Raw genomic sequence first — 7,933 nt, forward strand, 5'->3', positions numbered from 1 at the left:
TCAAGTTGGAAGCTGTGGGAGGAAGATCTCCAGAGGAGATGAGGTCAGTGACAGTCCTGGAAACAATGGCTTGATGTTCTGTGGTGGGGTCATGGTCCAGGGAGAGGTAGGAGGAAGTTTCTGCGAGTTGACGCTCAGCCTCCGCGAGGTAGAGGTCAATGCGCCAGACAACAACAGTACCACCCTTGTCAGCGGGTTTGATGACAATGTTGGGGTTGGACCTGAGAGAACGGAGTGCAGTGAGTTCAGAGAGAGACAGATTAGAATGGGTGAGAGGAACAGAGAAATTGAGATGGCTAATGTCACGCCGACAGTTCTCAATAAAAAGATCAAGAGAAGGTAATAATCCAGAGGGAGGGGTCCAAGTGGAGGGAGAATATTGGAGATGGAAAAATTTATTAATTTTGCTTCCAATCTCCACCCCTCCATCATTTTCACATGGTCCATCTCTGACACTTCTCTTCCCTTCCTTGACCTCTCTGTCTCAATTTCTGATGATATACTGTCCACCAATATCCATTACAAGCCTACCGACTCCCACAGCTACCTCGACTACAGCTCCTCACACCCCGCTTCCTGTAAAGACTCCATCCCATTCTCTCAGTTCCTTCGCCTCCGTCGCATCTGTTCTGATGACGCTACCTTCAAAAACAGCTCCGCTGACATGTCCTCCTTCTTCCTTAACTGAGGTTTTCCATCCACGGTCGTTGACAGGGCCCTCAACCGTTTCCGGCCCATATCCCGTGCATTCTCCCTCACGCCTACTCCTCCTTCCAAGAAACATGATAGGGTCCCCCTTGTCCTCACTTATCACCCCACCAGCCTCCGCATTCAAAGGATCATCCTCCGCCATTTCCGCCAACTCCAGCATGATGCCACCACCAAACACATCTTCCCTTCACCCGCCCTGACGGCATTCCGTAGGGATCGTTCCCTCCGGCGCACCCTGGTCCACTCCTCCATCACCCCCTACTCCTCAACCCCCACCTATGGCACCTCCCCATGCCCACGCAGAAGATGCAACACCTTCCCCTTCACTTCCTCTCTCCTCACCGTCCAAGGGCCCAAACACTCCTTTCAAGTGAAGCAGTATTTCACTTGCATTTCCCCTAACTTAGTCTACTGCATTCGTTGCTCCCAATGCGGTCTCCTCTACATTGGAGAGACCAAACGCAAACTGGGCGACCGTTTTGCAGAACACCTGCGGTCTGTCCGCAAGAAAGACCCAAACCTCCCTGTCACTTGCCATTTTAACACTCCACCCTGTTCTCTTGCCCACATGTCTGTCCTTGGCTTGCTGCATTGTTCCAGTGAAGCCCAACGCAAACTGGAGGAACAGCACCTCATCTTCCGACTAGGCACTTTACAGCCTTCCGGGCTGAATATTGAATTCAACAACTTTAGATCTTAAACTACCCCTCCCCCCATCCCCACCCCGTTTCTCCCCCCTCCCCTTTTTTTTTCAATAATTTATATAGATTCTTCTTTCCCCACCTATTTCCATTATTTTTAAATCTAAAACTAAAACCTTGTTAGTCTTTTCCACCCCACCCCCACTCGAGCTGGACTTTGAGTGTCCTGTCTTCCATTCTTAATTAGCACTTTTCTTAGACAAATATCACCACCTTCAACACCTCTTTGATCCTTTTGTCTGTGACATCTTTTGATTATCTGCTCCTATCACTGCTTGCTTATCACCACAATCACCACACCCTCAACTTCTCTCTCCCCCCGCCCCCCTCCCCCCCCCACCCACCTTAAACCAGCTTATATTTCTCCTTTCTCCTAACTATGCTTCAGTTCTGCCGAAGGGCCGTGAAGGCTCGAAACGTTAACTGATTTCTTCTCCACCGATGCTGCCAGACCTGCTGAGTTTTTCCAGGTAATTCTGCAATTAATTCTGCATCTGTCAGTATCTGGAACTGAAAAGGACTATGGGATTCATTCTGTATCTTACAATCTCTGTTAATGAATGTCAGTAAAATTCATTTTGTGTGCATTATTTTCCGTTACTGGAATTGATGGCGGGATTTAACATTTAACTTTTATTCCATGGTACTGCATGTGAATTTGTGTCACATCCTGTATCAGTCACTATCTTTGTGTGTGTCTGTATGTGCATGCAGGGCTCATTCTGTATTTGTCAAAATCTGGTACTGAATTGGAATTTGGAATAATGTATTTTAATATATGTCTACATCTGGGGCAGAGAGTTACTGTGGGATTAATTGTATATCACTCGGTTACTGGGACTGTGTATGTGAGTGGGATTCGTACTCTATGTGACTTGGGAGCTGTATGTGAGGGTACTTTTCTTCCATATCTGTATTTAATAGGTATCTCAAGAGTGGTCAGCAAAACCATTTATTTCACATTGTAGACTGCAGTTCAGGGTTAACCTGTTTATTGTGATTGGTTCTAAGATCACATGTAAACCTAATTGGGTAAGGATTGGGATGAGAGGTTTCCTTCCTGACAGGTATTAAGATGTGAATCATGTACAACACCATGCCTGAGATAACTATTGAGTACAGATCCAGAATTAATCCCAGAGTCATAAGCAACATCAAAGATTGAGAACAATAAAATAAACCCCACATTCACACACAAAACTGGACATGGTGAACTACTGGACAAACCCTATACGTTACCAGGCACGGACAAACTGCCCAATACACAGACAGCACCAGAGACTGACACATGCAGAATGAATCCCACATCTCACACAGTATCACTGACCAGTAGATACGGAATGAATTTCAAACTGTCTGAGATGTAGAAATAGAGAATGAATCAGACTTTCACACAGTAGCCCAGACTTACAGACACAGAGGAATCATGAGCAGACGTTCAGAATCAAAGCCTGATAGAGACAGAATGAACCCCACAGTCATTTGGTTATCTCCTCCTATCACTGCTTGCTCGTCCAAACAACACCACCCTCTCCCCCGCCCCCTTAAACTAGCTTATATTTCACCCCCGTCCCTATTTTTACTTAGTTATGTTCAAGGGTCATGAGGACTCGAAACATCAACTGTGCTCCTCTCCGCCGATGCTGCCAGACCTGCTGAGTTTTTCCAGGTATTTCTGTTTTTGTTACAGGCCTTTTCCTGTCTCGATGTGTCCACAGAAACAGCAGGAGCCAATTTATTGTGGACTGGTGCCGTCTGCTGGCTGCATGTGAGACGTGCAAAGAGGTAACTTCTATGGGGACATTTTAAATGAATGTGAAACGACATAAACATGGTGAGAATTATTGCAAAACAGTTTATCAATCAGACACAATATGCTAAAGATATAGTGTGTTTCGCGGTACTATAAATGCTGACTGTAATTAAAAAAAGTGTGCGATGGTGGTATAGTGGTGAGCATAGCTGCCTTCCAAGCAGTTGACCGGAGTTCGATTCCCCGCAGTTGCTGCTTATTTTTCCGCCTTACCCGTGGTCAGACCACAATTCCGGACTCGAGGAGTTAATCTCTGTGGTTTCCAAAATGAGATAAAGAACAACAGAAAGTGTGGGAAGATTTCCAACAAGAAAATAATGGACTAACGAAATAAAATAATTCTAACATTTTCATCACTCACGTTTTTCGATCGTAAAATTCGGGCCTTGGCTGGAAAGACGCTTCACCTCCTCCCTCTCGCCTATTTCCGATATGTGGATCATACGTTTGCTATATTTAAATCCGCAGCTGCATGTAACAATTTCCTTACATGTCTTTATGGGCTCCATCCTGCGCTCAAATTCACCTATGAAATAGAGCAGTCAAAATATCTCCCCTCCCTTGACACACTAGATGAGAAATCTTCCAGAGGATTCTCTACCAGGTTTACCGCAAGCCGACCTTCACTGGTCAATCTACGCGTTGGGATTCTTACAGTTCCACGCTCTGTAAGATTGGTCTTATCGGCAACCTTGTAAATAGACCCGAGCCATTTGCTCACCGTGCAAGCTTGATGCTGAAACCGGGCTCATAAAAAACATCCTGCAGGGTAATGGCTACCCTGATCAGATCATTTCGCGCTGTGTATCACACAAGCTCATGACCGGGCCTAAGACAGTCACTTTCCACCCTGAAGTATATTCTCTATCAGTATAAATTGTTGTCTTCCCCTTATATTGGTTATTTTGGGAGTGTCCTGTTGAGTGCAGAAGAAAAAGCTTTGACATGTCTCTTTTTTTCAGCCATTCTCAAATACATTGGCGCTTATTTTCAATTTGAAAACCCGTTTCAGCTCTGCCAGTTTGGTTCAGTCAATCTCCGGCCCATTTTCTCATTGATCTTTGAAAGTTGGTGAAATAGGCTGCTCTCTAATTGGTTACAAAAGCCACCCAATGAGATTACGAACATTGACAATTCGGAAGTCGGCTGACTACATTCCCCAGAAGATCGGGGAAGGGTGAGTGCGGGAGGAATTCTTCATTCGTGGTGTAAGTGTGTGTAAGATTGTAGAAAGACCAGCAGTAGAGCCCAGGACAAAGCCAAAGTCAAGTCTCGCTCCTCCCGGGCTGGACTGCAGCTCTCCGCGGGCCGTGTCCACAGGCTCTTGAGAAACAGCAGCTATGCTGAGCGTGTGGCTGCTGGAGCGCTCCGCTCTTCCGATTGTAACATTCCCGGCCGCTTTCAGGGGAGAGGATCAGAAATCAGCCGTTTCTCTCTGTCCCGGCGAAGCCTGTGTGAAGGAGTCGGTTGGTAACCTATGTTATTGCGTTTCCATTGGCTCTGTTTTAAATCGCTGCTTTGTTACCGCCAGTTACAGATAAGAGATTGAGAAAGTTAATCTGTTCCTAAAATAGCGCCAGGATTCTGTGACGCAAAATGCAATATTACAGCTCCGAAAGTGTGGGATTAAAATTGCCTGGAAATTAAGCCGTTTGGCTATCATCTTTTTTTCCCCTCAAATTGGCGGGCTTTTCGAGTTTATCAGCCAATAAAATATAAGCCAATCGGCACTTCCAATTCCTTCTACCTGGTTCTCCGATTGGTTGAAGATTTGGATTGAGAATGGACTGACCAATCAGAGCTTGAGCCTAACTAAAGTTTCTCAAAACATTCACAATGATTATTTATAGAGGTCAAACTGATGGAAACTGTATCTTCTACCCCACCTGTACTTGAGTCCTAAAATATACTTTTTTCCAACAGGCAAATAATTGAAGGAACCAGAATAAATATGGTGTTTCCTCCAGCCAAGCTAGAATGAAGATTCCCGCCAGGTCCTCCCACACAGTCCGTACATTATCACTGACAGAGCGCAGAGACACAGACAGGACATCAATTTCAGTCTCAGACAGCAGAAATAGTTCCAGAGTCACACTTTCCATCCATCAATCAAACAGTGCAGGAGAGATAGACGTTGTTCCCATGTTACCTCGACTCAGTACCACAGACGGGTAATCCACATTCTCACCCACGATCCAATTTTTAGCAGGTCAATCCCACAATAGTACAGCCTCAGCTACAAACTAAATGTCCAATAAAACTGATGCATGTTTCCAGTTTCAAGTTTACAGGCTTAACATTAATAATGTACATTGAGATTCATGTTAAGCACCGGTCCAATATTTGCACACATCATTAGATTATAAATTGCAGTATTAATTCCCACATTTTGTCCTGACACATACATTAGATACAAATCCAAACCTCAAGTGCACTATCAGTTTGAGATATTCTGAAAGTGAGTATAACCTGAGATCCAAACTCAGATTCTGGTTAAAACTCACCCTGATTCAGAAACTGAGATACAATATTAATTTGATGAGTATGGATTGAGCTATAAACTACATGCTAGTTCTCAATCCTCACACAGCGTCAAATTAAAGATACTTTACCAATTCAGGACTGAGCTCCATTTTGCATTTGTGTGGAAATTCTGACTTAGAATCAGACTGAAAGCCACATATCAAATCATTTCGTACAAGCTGGAGTTACACTTGCGGACCAATCCAGGATCAGACTGAAGGATACATTATCTTTCACAATTGTGTTCACAGTGACTGGGATTTAATACTCAGCCAAAGCTGACACACATTGTTTGCTTTAAACCTACCACATCAGTGACTTGTTCTGCTGGAAATGTATGTGGAATGAATCAAAACTTATAATTAGTCCCAGAGACTGAAAGTTATATAATGAATCCCACACTCACCGAAGCAGAGAATAATTCTCAAGCACATTTTCAGTGCCAGATGCTGAAAGATACAGGCTGTTCACTGCACTCACTCACAATAGCTGAATCTGAGTGATACTAAAGAAATATGACACACCAATTGTCCCACTGAGAGATTTAGAAAGAGTCCAAGAATCACATAGAGTAACAGATGCTGACGGATACAAATGGAAGACCACACACTAACACACACACAATAAACTCCACTTTCACAAACAATACTGATGATTGAAAAACACCAATTGAATCTCACATTTTTTTTATAATACCAAAGTTTGACAGACGTAAAATTAATCGCACCGACAGATACAGAATGAATCTCATGCTCACAAACACAGCCAAGTGATGAAAGAAACATATGACTCCCACACTTACTTTACAATATCACAGATACAGAGTGCCATTGACAGATCTGCTTTGAATGCTGTGCTCACACACGTTACGAGAGTCTGACATGTATGTAACGGATACAGAGTGGATACTACACTCAAAATCCTGACTTGGAAATATATCGCTGTTCCTTCACTGTCACTGGGTCAAAATCCTGGAACTCCCTTCTGAATAGTACTGAGGATGTTCCTGCTCCAAATGCACTGCAGTGGTTCAAGAAGGTACCTCACCACCACCTACTCAAGGGCAATTAAGGATGGACAATAACTGCTGGCCTAGCCAGCGAAGCCAACATCCCATGAATGAATAAAAAAGGGCACCAAAGACTTCAGATTCAGAATGATTTCCATGTTCACGTACAGAAGTACTGACTGATAGAGTTAAACACACACACACACACACACACACACACCATTATGAGATTCAGAATGAGTCCCAAACTCATTTGCATTACCAGAAAGTGACTGAGAACAAAACACTTGCACACCTACAGTTCTACTGGCAGGCTCAAAAAGTGACCAGACGCTCATACAATACCAGAAAATGCAATGTGCAGTCTGAATATGACACAGGTATATTGTACCAGAGAATGAGAGACACAGAATGACTCCAACACTCACTTTCAGCACCAGAAGCTGACTGATAGAGCAAAATCCTTCCACACATACAGTTCCACTGACAGTTTCAGAATGTAACCCACCTTTCTTCAGTATCAGAAAACACTGATACAGATAGGAATGGAATATAACACAAATATACTGTCCAAGAGAGTGACTGTCATAATAAATCCAAACACATTGGCAGTTCCGCTGACATTGTCTCCACACTCACATACAGTAACCAAGACTGACAGGTTCAGAATGTTTTTCAGTTTCACACAGTACCAGTGAGTGACATAGATATTGAATCCCACGTTCAAAAAATGGGCCAGAAAAGGGCAGTGAAGACAAAATACAAAACAACGGTCTGAAGGTTTCAGCACAACATTATAAATTCTGCTTGGTACAACAAAATATCATGAAATGTCATCACCACCGTTCGTAATTTCAAAAACCTCCCTTCGCCGTCCAATAAAATGTGAACGGTTCTTGTCTGTTCTGTCGCTCTCTGAGTGTGCTGACATCTACTGGCCAGAGCTGAGAAGTGCACCAGAGCGGAACTTTTTTTTAAATTCAATGGATAAGATTCGCTGGCTCGGCCATCATATTTGTACAACCGGGAACACGTTTGTACTGCAAGGAAGCATTTTACACAACAACAAAGAACATTTCTCAACACCAGAGAGCACAATTCCACAGCAGGAAATATATTCTAAACATGTGAAACACTTTAACACCATAATGGAACAGTAAACATTAAATACCAAGC

This window comes from Cetorhinus maximus, chromosome 31, assembly GCF_964194155.1.
Source record: "Cetorhinus maximus chromosome 31, sCetMax3.hap1.1, whole genome shotgun sequence".
NCBI classification, from domain to species: Eukaryota; Metazoa; Chordata; class Chondrichthyes; order Lamniformes; family Cetorhinidae; genus Cetorhinus; species Cetorhinus maximus.